The 12,258-nt window shown below is 43.9% G+C and overlaps 1 protein-coding gene and 1 non-coding gene across 2 annotated transcripts in view; one reads left to right on the forward strand and one right to left on the reverse strand.

The window, feature by feature from the left end:
• LOC121291515 (glutamate receptor ionotropic, kainate 3) overlaps positions 1-12,258 on the forward strand; it is a 558,849-nt gene that overhangs the window by 241,031 nt on the left and 305,560 nt on the right. The window lies entirely within an intron of this gene.
• LOC121292093 lies at positions 1,360-1,466 on the reverse strand. The gene has a single exon (XR_005946194.1). It is a non-coding gene; the product is annotated as a U6 spliceosomal RNA (small nuclear RNA).

The raw sequence follows: 12,258 nt of genomic DNA on the forward strand, positions 1-12,258 counted from the left end.
TGCAGATGGTAATATGATGAGAGCCTAGGCCACTGTTTTCCTATCCATCCTCACCTGTTTCCCGTAAAATGAGGGGGGGGTGGGGTGGTGGTGGTGGCTGTGCCTGGCTGCTGAAATCAGCAACGTAACTCTTTCGAGTACAAACCCGTTTCCATCTGTTTTCAGATGAAGTTACATTGTTTTCATAGTTTGCCATTGTGAGGTTTGAACTCTTGATAATCTTTTAAATGAAAACCAAATCAACAAAATTGGGATAAATCAGGCACAGCCCCTAATTCAGGTCAGCTGTAAAACCAAGAACAAAGTTTAAAGGAAACTTACAAACTTTAAATCAAAATGTGATTAAAGGGGTCAACAAAACACCCCAGTCCCCGCGGTGCCCACCGAGCACAGAAGGCCTCGAGAGTGCCAGCAGACACCGCGTGCTCCTTCTCCAGGGACATCCGGCAGCGAACGTAGCCACGGAAGAGGGACAAACAATCGGGCGGGACTCCCCCGTCGATCGCCCGCTGCCTGGACCTGTTAATGGCCAACTTGGCCAGGCCCAGGAGCAGGTTCACGAGGAGGTTCTCCTCCTTCCCGACCCCCTTCCGCACCGGGTGCCCATAGATCAGGAGCGTGGGGCTGAAGTGCAAACAAAACATCAATAAAAGGTTTTCCAAATAATTAAAAAGAGAGTGCAGCCTACAACACCCTATGTATACATGGTCCACGGACTCCACAAGACTGCAAAAAGGGCACGTGTCCTGAGAGTCCGTGAACCTATGCATCCTCTTATTATAAGGGACTGCTGCATGCAACACCCTCCAACCCAGGTCCCCGATAGAAAGGGGGAGGACACCTCCGTAGAGGGCCTCCCATCGGGGGCCTCCGCCGCCGGACGGCAACAAGGCACGCCAGGGCGTGTCCGGTCGACGGACAAAGGCGAGAAAATGGAAGGTGTGCAGCAGCAGTCCGTACAAAAAGCCCCTCTTTGCCGTGCCAAAAGGCACGGAGGGCATGTCCCCGAGGCGGCTCATATTGCGGGGCACCAGCACCCGAGGGAGGGTTCGGGGCTTGGGGCCAATGTGGAATTCTGTCCGAATAGGGGAACGTTCAGACGGAAGACCACCGCGCACCTGGGCCACCTCAAGACCCAAAATAACGTCGGGTCCGAGCACGACCGTTCTCAGGTCTTGGATGGCATTGGCTGCGACCTGGACACTCACAGACGCGCGTCGCGCCAACTCCTGCGGGAGCATCCAGCCCAGTCCTCCGCCACCCAGCACGTCCCCGATCCTGGTCACCCCTGCGGCCACAGCCCTCCTCTCTGCCAACCACTGAAAAGGACGGAGGGGCGGATTCCTGAGCAGCGGCTCTAAAAATATGGAACGCTTCACGAATTTGCGTGTCATCCTTGCGCAGGGGCCATGCTAATCTTCTCTGTATCGTTCCAATTTTAGTATATGTGCTGCCGAAGCAAGCACTTATAAAGACAATGCTTAGCAGTCAGCAGGCTGTCTCCATCTCCTCTGTGGATGTTGGGGGAGCACCAAGATGTAGCGGCAGGTTTTAGGAAGATCAAGTAGAGGTAACTCTTTGGAGTACAAACACGTTTTCATCTGTTTTTTCAGATGAAGTTACATTGTTTCATAGTTTGCCATTGTGAGATTTGAACTCTTGATCTTGGGGTTACAAGCCCAGTACCATAACCACTTGGCTATTTAGGCCAAGCTAAGAAGCAGAGTTTCAGTCTGCCATCTCATCCCAAAGGCAGCATTTTCAACTATGCAGCACTACCTCAGTCATTTTTTTGCTCAAGTCTCTGAGCTGGGAATTGAACCCATGACCTTCTGACTCAGAGATGAGAATGCCAACTGCACCACAGCAGATGTCTAAGAAGATGTAACTCTTTCGAGTACAAACACGTTTCCATCTGTTTTCAGATGAAGTTACATTATTTCATAGTTTGCCATTGTGAGATTTGAACTCTTGATCTTGGGGTTACAAACCCAGTACCATAACCACTTGGCTATTTAGGCCAAGCCCCTAAAGGACTGTGGTTAAAGTAGCAGTTACTTTATAGACCACTTAATTTTGTAAATGGCTGTCTTGAACACCGTTGTAACTCTTTCGAGTACAAACCCGTTTCCATCTGTTTCAGATGAAGTTACATTGTTTCAAAGTTTGCCACTGTGAGATTTGAACTCTTGATAATCTTTTAAATCTTTTAAATTTGAACTCTTGATACTCTTTTTGAGTAAACCTGTTTCCATCTGTTTCAGATGAAGTTACATTGTTTCATAGTTTGCCATTGTGAGATTTGAACTCTTGATCTGGGGGTTACAAACCCAGTACCATAACCACTTGGCTATTTAGGCCAAGCTAAAGGAGATCAAGGTCCATGTAACTCTTTCGAGTACAAACACGTTTCCATCTGTTCCTATTCAGATGAAGTTACATTGTTTCATAGCTTGCCATTGTGAGATTTGAACTCTTGATACTCTTTTTGAGTAAACCTGTTTCCATCTGTTTCAGATGAAGTTACATTGTTTCATAGTTTGCCATTGTGAGATTTGAACTCTTGATACTCTTTTGAGTAAACCTGTTTTCATCTGTTTCAGATGAAGTTACATTGTTTCATAGTTTGCCATTGTGAGATTTGAACTCTTGATCTTGGGGTTACAAACCCAGTACCATAACCACTTGGCTATTTAAGCCAAGTGTAAACCTGTTTCCATCTGTTTCAGATGAAGTTACATTGTTTCATAGTTTGCCATTGTGAGATTTGAACTCTTGATACTCTTTTTGAGTAAACCTGTTTCCATCTGTTTCAGATGAAGTTACATTGTTTCATAGTTTGCCATTGTGAGATTTGAACTCTTGATCTTGGGGTTACAAGCCCAGTACCATAACCACTTGGCTATTTAGGCCAAGCAATGTACCTGCTGTTGTTAAAGAGATAATTAACAGGCAATTGAGCTCGTTAGCATGCCAATTGACCCAAATATTATGCTGCCCACACCATAAAACAGTTGGTGTGGGCAGGCAGGCTGGAGTTGGCAGGCCATTTTTTAACATAAGTGCAGGAAAAACCTGTTCAAAATTTTCAAACCCCAGTAAAAATGAGTAATACTGGCACCAGTAATATTGGAATTCTATTTTAAGGTATGAAAGAAACCAGTTCAGACAATTTTTACTGGTACCCTTCCAAGATGTACTGGTTTTTCCTTTTGGGGGCAAAGAGGAAGGGGAGAACTTCCTTCAGGGGTGCTCTTTGTAATCGGGGGCATACCCTTCCCTCCCAAAGATATTGCCCCTCCTTGTTCCTCTCATCCTGGTGTCCAAAGCCTACTCCCTATCCCCCTCCCTAGGCTCCCCGATCCCTTCCTTCCCTAAAACCCTGGTGCTTACCTTAGGGAACCACGTTGTTTTCATCTTGGGGCCTAATTGCTGTTCCAGCAGTATCCACTATGAGTTCTGGTGATGGTGAGACAGCTGAAGCTGCTAACCAGTCAGTTTGCTTGGCAGCTCTTGAGAGCAGGACCTCCTCCCACTGTGGGCAGTGTGCCATTCTCACCTACTTAAGGCAGCATGCAGCTTTTAATGGCTGCAAGGTGGCCTTGTTTAACATGGGTCGGCTGGCACCCAACATTTCTTTTGGGGGTGGGGGTGGCAATCAGTATGCTTCCCCCCAATCCCCTGTTAAATTCCGCTCCAAGTCTTTGAGTTAGACATTCTCAGTCAAGACACTATATTTTGCCTTTGTGCCCAGAAGATTTGGGAAAAGGAAAACAATCAGTCATAATTCCCACTTCTAATCACATTCCTGTGACCTGTACTGGTAGTACAAGCATGTGGACATCATCAGAGGTCAAAACTGGGCTCAACTAAGATATCTTATCTAGTCAAACAGGTTGCCAACACTCAACATCAAGGGAAAAATTTTCATCCCATCGAGGGGGAAGTGCGGGAACGGGCAGGCGGGCCTCCGATTGGCCCCCCCCAATCTGGGGTACGCCACCATTTTACATGTGCGGGCCAATTAAGACTTGTCCAGCGTGACATCTGCCAGGAAGCGCTATGCACTCCCTGTGTGGGTTAGGGGGGTGGATTTCCTCAGCCGGGAGTGCGCTCTTTCACGCATGCGTGTGCATGAGCACACAGATCTCCCTGAGGCTAAGTGCTGCCTCAGGGAGATCAGTTCCGATTTAAAACTGTAAATAAACATGTTTAGAAATTTTCCCTGCCATGTCCCCTCATGTGACACTGACACATGAGTTGGGACATGTCATAAGTTTTACTGAAACCTTAAAAATTTAAATACCCTCATGAAACCTTATCCCTTCCCTGAATGAGGTTTCATGCTTTTTCCGAAGCCCACCAGGTCTCCTGGCCTGCCTGCCAACCTTAAGGTTGGACAGGCAGGTCCATTAATGATCTGAATTAATCTTTCAATGTCCTCAATAGGCTGTTGACAGGTCAGCGGGCACGCAGCTGAGTGGGCTGCGCCCCCGCCACCTGAAAATGGAAATGACTCAGGGTGACGTCGGGAGTTCCATCTGATGTCATCCCGCGTCATTTTACACGTTGGCGAGCGGGCCCTGCCCCCACTCGCCAACTGGAAGATCCTGCCTCTAGGCTCATACATGAACAATAGAAAAATAATGGATGGTGACCACTACATATGCGACTACGAGGGAATGAAGCCCGACAGAGAAAAAGAAGAGGAATTTAAGGAGTATGGGGTATATACTGCATTAAAGTTGCTATTTGGAGTTGTTGTTTCTGAGGGGCTTTAAATCAAGGAGAAAAAAAGTGGATGGCGTTGATTAAAGATTGATTAATATCAGAGCCCAGTGGTACCTTTTGGAAATCCAGAACAAAGTGGTAGTGCAAATTATGAGAGCTACTCCACAAAGTTCATGGTATACAAAGAATTAATTTTAAAAAATGTATTTTACTGTAATCCTTATCTCTACCTTTGTAGTACAAATTATTTATAGAAACTGGAGAAATAAATTAGACTATTATTTCTAATAGCAAAGCAGAGCAGATCAATCACTGAGAGTGCGATGCAAAACTAGAATTAACTTGAACGCGTGATGAATGCATTTAGCACGAGCACTGAGAAACATTTAACCAATAAATCTTGTCTTGCTAATTAAGGAGTAATGCTTATTATAGTGCAACTGTACACATTTATCTTGTTATTTTAAATGTGATTTGGTCAACTTCAAAGGTCATTAGCATTATTGACTATTGGGTAAAATGAACTGCAAAATATGGTTCCTGAAATTTGTTAATCCCAAAATAATAGACAAATGGAACAATCCAAACTGAATTTAATCCTGCCTTGGTTCTGTAAAGCTAGTTATGTTACTGTGGTTACGTTGCTTCATCCTCAGCCTAGCCCAATCTATGGCCTTTGCTTAGCCTCTGTTGAGCAAACTGTGGTGGGTTCTGGTTCTGAATGACATTTGTTTTGCTGTCAAACAGGGGTTTGCTTGATTGATCACGAGTGAAGTGCAATTGGGCCTAGGCCCTGCTTCAGTCAGAAGTTAAAAAGTTCATCACCCAACAGCCTAGGGTGGAAAATATCTCCTGATCAACTTGGGAAATCACTTTCTGGATGAGTTTGAAAACAAAGCTACTCACTTTTTCTTCTCTAAAGCTTCCACCATTAGGATTGTCAAAATACTGATTGATCACCCTTCTCTGTCTTCTCCTGTCAGTCACCAATTCTTCCAATCCTGATGCCTTCAAAGCTTTTGCCATTGCATTCACTTGGTCTCTCCTTCTCCCTGACAGTCCCATCTCCATCACTTGCCTCACCAAATTTCCTCTGTCACTCCAGCCACTGGTGCAGACAAGCCAGCAGGCTCCGAAGACAGTCCCCAGCCCAGATAAATGGGAAGGTTTAGTGGTAGAAAGGGCATCTGGCTGTACAACCATCTGCTAAATCCAAATGATGGTTGATATGAATGTAAGGAGCAAAGCTACTCACTAGTCTGCAACTAATGTCGTGTACGAATTCCTCTAGATTCAACTGCTGCGTCTAGGTTATTGTAATCAGACCTATTTCACCTGTTCCAGACTTCAACTTTAGCAAACAGGTTTAATTATAATTCTGTTGTGTGAATGGTTAATTTTGAGAAGTCATGGACCAAGCCAATAAGCAAACCAATTGAAACTATTTGCAGTGGTCTTTCCATCATCTACAGCTCTGTGCTCAAAGGATTACTTGTTCCTTATTTCAGGAGCCATGATTAAAACATTATCTTTACCTTTTGTTTTAAAGAACTTACTATGAACCTAACAGCTCTTACTAGGTTAATGAGCTCAGCATCTCTAAATTACTTTTTATGACCCTATACTATTCACATGAGCTGGTTACAAAGATTTATTATTTGCTCCTTTCTGACATAGTTTGTTGTGACTTTCACAGCTTCAATACTGGAACTGTCATGAAGTTCAAATAGACACCTATAATTTTGAAAGGTTGCATGTATTGAAGGCAAGAGACTCTGCACATGGCTGGAGAAAATATTAATAAAATTCTTTAGAACGGTTTTGTTAAAATTAGACACTGTGTGTTTTAAGGCTTTTTCCAGCAAGAGCTATTAATGATTGCAAAGTTTGCTCCTAATTGACTATTAAGTCTCAGTCCATTCTTTAATTCTTCGTCCTTCAATCCTTAACATGCTGTGAAATACTGAAAGGTACTTATTTCAATGCAGCATGGAACCAGTGGCTGTGGACATGGGGAAAGATAAATTGGTTCACACATTTGTGGGGTGAATTCTGCCATTCACCATGTTGGTGGGGGGAGTGGGGGTGGGGGGTGGTTAGTATGTGCAATGAACTGCAGACAGATCATAATGTCAATTAGCATGCAATGTTGATTCAACACAAGTGGTGTCATTGTGTAGTTCAACACTCCTGCTAACACCCTCTGTTAACATATCCACCAGTAGGAATGACTCCCCCACCAGCACTATTTAAAGGGATCATCAAGTACTTACAGATCAGTTGCTGGATTGATTTCTTCTGGCTGTTGCTTTGATTCGACAAGAGTTTGATGCTTTTCACAGTTGTTTCAAGTTGCAAAAGTCTAAGTGGAATGATATGGCAGGTAATAAATTACTTTTTGCTGACTTCAAGGTTTCGGCATAAAGCAGTAGGCCCTGGATATGTGTGAACTATTAGGCATTCCTCTTGGAATACAGCCAGATTTGAGGAATGAACAGAGGTTGCACAGAGTAAGGAAAGCTGTTGGAAGAGGGAGGAGGATGAGAAGAGCTCTCACCAGGAAGTGATATCTGCTCATAGTGTTCAGGAAGCAATTTTCCTGCCTGAACTACAGCAAGCAACAATATGTAAGATGTATGCACTTCAATATAAATGTTCTCACAAAAACCTGTCTCCTGCTGCAGCCACAGCTGCAACCAAAAGCAGGGTAAGGGTGGCATTGCCAGTGGCTGTGAAGATGAATTTGCTGATTAAACCCCTATGCATCTGGCTCCTTCCAGGGCAGAGCTGGAGATATGTGCAACATCTCAACAATTTTCCATTCACTGTTGCATCAGGGAGGTCACTAAGGCTCCCTATTTAATGAGAGCCAAATACGCTTCATTCTGGCGAAGTGGAGATGAGATATTGGCTTTACTAGGTTTAGAGGTTTCCCCATGGCGCAGGATGTCATTGGCTGCAGATCATGCACATGTGTGAACTATGTATATTATGAAAACCATTCTACCACACAAAATGTGACAGAACAGACCATTGGCATGCAGACATAATGCTTCTGCTGTCTGGACCATTCTGGAGAAGCCCTGCATTACTTGGCAAAGTGCATTAACATTCTTGGTGGCCTGCTGTATGCTGCAGAACCTCACCATCATGAGAGGACAGCCTTTGCTACAAGTTATGCAGCAGGCAACTGAGGAGCAGGAACATGAGGAGGGGAAGGAGGAAGGGGAAGTGAGGAGGCAACCCAGGCAGCCACTTTCTGCCTGGGCTGTTTGTGAAGAACTAATTGCAATACCAATAATTGGAACTTCAATTCCTCATTTTCCAGCAGTCCCACTCCCTACCTTCCCTCAGATCACTGATTATCAGTGTCCACTTGGCCATAATGCCAAAATAAAAGCCGCCAGAAAATAAACATTCAAGACCAAATTTAAAAATAAAATCATGCCATATTTATTCTGGCACAGTGGATGGCAAATGCTGAGCTGCTCAAATCCCAGAGGGAAGCTTGAAACAGTTGCCACAACTGTTTTTGCAATTTGTATTTTTATTTCAAGAGGCATGCCTTGAACTCAGTAGTACTGAGTTCACTGAGTCTTCGAGGTCTTTTACAAAACTAAACTGAACATTTATGAATAGAAGAAAAAATTTTAAGCATATACATAGATTCAGAAATTACTACTATGATAACTCCTAGCTCCCCTGATTAACCTGACTCCCAGTTACACCTCTGTTAAGGTAACAATAAAAAAAATTTCAACAGACCCAGGCAAAACACACAATACCCTGTATAGTAATATTCACAGTGAGTTTTCTTAGCTTCAATTCCTGTAGACCGCAACTTGATACCTAGAGGCCAGAGGCTTTTCACACTTATGTTAGATCTTAGAATGCCTTTTGCTTACACATAACCTCAGCTCCTTTATATATGTTTTCTTCATTTTTAATGTAAATCCCTTTGTTCCAATATGTCTTTGCAACTTTACTTTTTCCATAATATAAATCTTTCATTGTATGCATACTATCAGAAATCTTTGGGAAAAATAAACACACTGTTTGGCTTAGCCTCTGTTGACTAGGTGTAACACCTTGCCAGCTCTTTGAAATTCACTACTCTAGTTTATCTAAAAATGCAAATGTTCCTCACATCTCACATTCTAAAACTTCAGCCATGTTTACATATTTAGCATTTCAAACCTAGCTTCTCTTCTGAACACTCAAAAGCTCCAGACTAGCTATCTCTAATTCAATTAAAACCCCCCCACACACATCCACACAGAGAAACTAATCCAAACCCCACTATTAACTTATCATTACAATAAATCACAATAATATTATGAAAGTTATTATATTTTCATGACATGTTGCATAAACAAGGCAAATAATCACCCCTGCAAATTCTCTTCGTGCCTATCTTCCATGTGTCTTGGCATTTCCTATCACTCCATGCAGTGCTATTTCAGTGGCTGCAGCATATCTGGCAGAAGGTTGCTGACATTCAGTGGAGGAGACTGGGGATGGCCTTGGAGAACAACCTCGAGTAGCTCTGGACCTGAAAATCCCAGCTGCGGACTACACCATCTTGGCAAGGGCAGCACGTGTGGGTGTTCTGAGTTGCCACCATGTTCTGAGATTGAATCCTCCTGTCTTGGCCTATAGGCATGGGACTTGGTTCTTAGACACACTGTTGATATACCCTGGCACCTGCTTAACACTTGTTTATTAATACCACTTCTAAACACATTACAGAGTAGGCACGTAGTTCTTAGGCATGATTCTAATCTCTCTTGAGAGTCTAACACATGATTGACTAGTGTTGTTGGTACATCATCATCTACAGCATACATTAGCATTTCCCATTCCCGCCTACCCCCAATAACCTTTCACCCCTTGCTTATCAAGAATCTATCTCCATCTTGCCTTAAAAATATTCAGACTCTGCTTTCACTGCCTTTTGAGGAAGAGAGTTCCAGAGACTCTCAACTCTCTGAGATGAAAAATTTCTCCTTATCTCTGTCTTAAATAAGTGACCCCTTATTTTTAAACTGTAACCCCTAGTTCTAGATTCTCCCACGGGAGGAACTGCCTTTTCCACATCCACGATGTTAAACCCCTCAGGATCTTATATGTTTCAATTATCCTTCTGAGGACATCTGGAACAGAGCCAGCAGAAAAGATAAACTGCTCACAGAGGGGGTTGGAGGAGGGATGTTGCCACTAGGAGGCCTTACCCATTTAGGATCTTCAGGGAGCACTTGCACCTGCAGTTAATCCAGGAGCAGTGTATTCAGCAGACTGTGCCACCTCTTAGAACAAGGTCTGCTGCCTCAAAGCAGTGTAAGGACAGAGCTGCCAATGGCCATCAAGGGGATCATGGCCCTCAATTATTTCACCAGCAACCCTTCCAGGCTGGAACAGGTGACATAGAAAACATCTTGGAGTATGTTGGCCATTGCTACAACAGGAAGGTTACAGAAGCTCTGCACACAAGGAGAAGGCACTTCATTGGCTTCTCCCTAAACAGAGAAAAGTAGGAGGAGCGGGCACATTGTTTTGTCAGGGTAATGGGCTTCCCTGTGGTGTAGGTTGCCATTGACTACACGCATGTGACTTTGCAGGTGCCACATCTCAAAGCTGAGTTTTACCGAAACGGCAAAGGATACCATCAATCCCGTGTGGAGTTGATGCGTGACCACACCCAGCACACCATGCTGCTAATGCCTGCTATCCTGGCTTTATTCATGATTTGTTTATCCTGCATCAGTTTGCTGTTCCAGCAAACTGCCAGCCACCATGTGGTGCGAGGATGGCTGCTCAGCCACAAAGGTGCTCCACTGTACATCTGTTTGATAACATCTCCCCACAACCCCAACACACATGGCCAGTGCTCATACAGTGAGAGCTGAGCTGCCATGAGGAATGTCACTAGGCAAACCATCATATGCTGAAGCAATGGTTCCACAGCCTGGACCGCTCAAGAGGAGTCCTAGAGTATTTGTGGGTGTGTGTGTGTCCAGACTCATGGTGGTTTTTCTGCTCTTGTCACCATGATGGCTTTTATTTAAAGGTTGTGGCCAAGGGGATGCTGTGATTCTGCATCACAAGAGGATTGAAAGGTGGGATATGTTGATCAACAGAGACCTGGAGTTTCATTGAGGGAACCAGAGTCTGACAATGTGATCACGGCAGCCTGTCTGAAACATGGATGTGCTGGCTACCTCTTCTCTTTGTCTCATTCACTTCTTCCTCCTGCTCCTCTTTCTCTCCTTCCTCCTGCTGAATTGTGCACTGAACCCATGACCTGGGGGTGAGATGAAGCATAGGAATAAGAGGCTGGAGTCATGTTCGTCATTTACGGTTAGTAGGTGAGTGAAGTGGTTATGGTGAATGGAGCAATGTGTGAGATTAGTGGGACATTTGGAAGAATATTATGCGAAGGATGCATTGCCTCACTTTGATCACTCATGTTAGGTCACTAAATTTCTTGCAGCACTGTATCCAGGCTTTCAGTATCAGAGAGGCAGCGTTGACCTTCTCCCACTCTCTTCTCAATATTTATCTGGCCTCATGAGTAGAGAGCTCTTTCTCAGTCTTTGTTGACCTCCTGAACCAATTCCTCCAGCACAGCAGCTGAAAACCAGGGAACATGGTCTCTGGCCTGTTGCACCATTCCTACGCACTCCTGCAGGTCGGCAACTCATTTCCAAGCAATTTCAGCCCTGGCTGCAGCCGAATTTCACGTCATCTTCAATGGCAGTTTGGTTTTAAGTAGTGTAGGTGCAAACCTCACATGAACATGGGCCCCAGCTGAGGTTTGCAGCCATTCAATAGAGATTCAATAAAGCATTCTGTGCTGAACTGCACATCACAATCATTCAAATGAGCAAACAGCATAGAGCTTATGCATTGCTTGTGTCACTTTGAAGGGGAACGGGGAAATCAGACGTCATTGTCCCTGCACCCAAATTTGGGAACTATCCAATTTACCCCCAAAACACTTAATTTCATCCAGATAATGCCTGCATTAAAAAAAGGTCACTGAGGAATTTAGTAGGAATGCAATAAGCTTATGTGCAGCTCAGTTGAATGGCAATATCCTACAAGGCCAATGCAAACTATTATTTGAATTCCACTTAAATCTTCTTCTAGTAAGCTCATATTCATGGTGCCAAGCAGCTTTCTATCCCAGTAGTTAACAACTCTAAGTAATGGATTTCTTCCACTGCTTGGTACCGCGGTAACAAGAGGGAACAAATTTAAAATCATCACTGAACGAATTAGCGAAAGCAGTTAGAACGTGAAATTCTCTGCCACAAAACTGTCGTTCAGGCAGAGTCCACAAATTCTCAATTAAATTTGGTAATTGTTTGTAAAAGAGAAATATTAAAGGGGACAGTGTGTGAGCAGGAGAGTGGAACGAGACGAGATAGCTCATCTATAGAAAAAAGTCAACATTTCTGAACTGTAATATTCTGTGAATCTATGAAAGTAAATTACAAAAGTAATTCCTCTTCCAAATAACATTCA

Source organism: Carcharodon carcharias, chromosome 19, assembly GCF_017639515.1.
Source record: "Carcharodon carcharias isolate sCarCar2 chromosome 19, sCarCar2.pri, whole genome shotgun sequence".
NCBI lineage: Eukaryota > Metazoa > Chordata > Chondrichthyes > Lamniformes > Lamnidae > Carcharodon > Carcharodon carcharias.